Source organism: Piliocolobus tephrosceles, unplaced genomic scaffold (assembly GCF_002776525.5).
Source record: "Piliocolobus tephrosceles isolate RC106 unplaced genomic scaffold, ASM277652v3 unscaffolded_22678, whole genome shotgun sequence".
In the NCBI taxonomy this organism is placed as follows: domain Eukaryota; kingdom Metazoa; phylum Chordata; class Mammalia; order Primates; family Cercopithecidae; genus Piliocolobus; species Piliocolobus tephrosceles.
In genome coordinates this window covers 1-1889 of record NW_022305063.1, presented here as the reverse complement: position 1 = coordinate 1889, position 1889 = coordinate 1, and the positions used below count along the sequence as shown (strand labels likewise).

Below are 1889 nucleotides of genomic sequence, written 5' to 3'. Positions count from 1 at the left end.
AGAATAAATGGAAAGATGAAATAGGATTAAGAATTGTAAAAAATTATATTATTTATGATGGTACGTTTAAAATGGAAAAAATACAAAAAGAAAAAAAAAAAATGTACTGTTTTTATTTGTTATACTATCCATTTATTCTTGTTATTTTTTTCTGTTTATCATTCTTTGAATTCTTTCTTTTAATAATTAAATATTTTTATGTACATTTTAATTTTAACAGAAGATTTGAATCTATTTAATTGTTTAGAAATATACCAACAAATTTTTAAAAGTACCATAGAAAATATATTTTCGGACAATTTGCAATTATTTGAGTTATCTAGAGATATAGTAATAATTATTTTTATTCTTGATACAAATATTTAGTGATTTGTGCATATATATACATATATGTATAATTTTATTGATCAAAAATATAAATAAGTTCCTTATTAAAAGATATAAAAATTATTTATACGTATATATGTGTATATTTATTTAGTTTTTTGCTCAGTTACACATGTACTTAGATTTAGACATTTTATGCAAAATCATTTACATATATATGTGTAAACATATATATATATATATATATATATATTAGTTTGATTACTATTCCCATTTCAACTTTTTTTTTTCCCCTACCCCTTTTGTATAGTTAAATTTTTTTTGGTTTTCACAAAATGATGAATTAAAAAAAAATCATTTGAAGTATAAAAGAAAGAAACAAAAAAAGGATGAAAAATAAACACCCAAAACAATTTATTAATCAAAATAAAAAACAAATAAATGCATATTTAATATATTTATTTTTTTTACAGATCTCACTTAACCATTTAACAGCTTTATACTCATCAAATAAACACATAATGAGTGTTAAAACAAAACAATATATTGATAAAATGAAAAGGGGTTAAGAACATATTATTTTAATTTTTAGTTTTAGTTCATTAATTATTATCAGTGATAATATATATATATATATATATATATATGTAAATAAATAATTACAATTTAAACAAAATAAATATATTTTTGTTCTCTTTATTTTATTTTATTTTTTTTTTTTTATTCACAGATGGGTTATTTAAAAGTTTCATTAATTAAAAAAAAAAAAAATAAATTTAATTTGGAAATATTAAAAAATACTTAAAGAAACTTATAAAAAGGAAATATGTTTTTTAACAGGTTAAAAATAAGTATTAATATAATGAAATTATAATAGATATATGGCAAAAAGGGAATTTATAACAAAAAGAATAAACAATGATAAAAGATTTAAAAATGTAAAAATAATTATATTATTGTTTTTTTTTCAGATCGTTCTATTTAAATAGCTAATATGTTATTGTTATACTAATGAGTGCACATAAATACTACACATATATACCAATAAATATAAACGAATGAGTAAAATCGTATATTTTTTTTATTTTTATTTTTTTCATTATTTTATGTTTCTATATATTATATACTATTTGGCTTTTATTTTATTTTTTTCACTTCACTCTGAAAGTTACAAAATTCTTTAAAAATACAAATATGTTTTCAATTTTTAGTTTTATTTTTTTTTATATTAAAAAAAAATTTGTTTAGTAGACGATAATTTTTATAGCCAAAAAATAAAACCATTTTTGGGTACTTCACACGAAACTAGCTTTTTTTTATTCATAAACTTTAGCATTTCGGGCGTTTTTTATATTTATTATTTATTTACATATTTACTCCAAATATGCAAAAAAATGCATATAAATATGTATTTCGATTTTATCATAAAAATTATATAAAATTAACCAAAAGTTGCACTAAGTATATTTTGTAAAAATCATGGAATATAATATATACATACATATATATATATATATATATATATATATATATATACCACTAAAAAAAATTTAAATTCTAAA

The 1889-nt window shown here is 17.2% G+C and overlaps 1 long non-coding RNA gene across 1 annotated transcript; it reads left to right on the top strand.

Moving 5' to 3' along the window:
* The first annotated feature begins 2 nt into the window (after positions 1-2).
* LOC113221271 lies at positions 3-1111 on the top strand. The gene is made up of 5 exons (XR_003307788.1): positions 3-60; positions 221-330; positions 638-690; positions 801-891; positions 1058-1111. It is a non-coding gene; the product is annotated as an uncharacterized LOC113221271 (long non-coding RNA).
* The last annotated feature ends 778 nt before the right edge of the window (positions 1112-1889 follow it).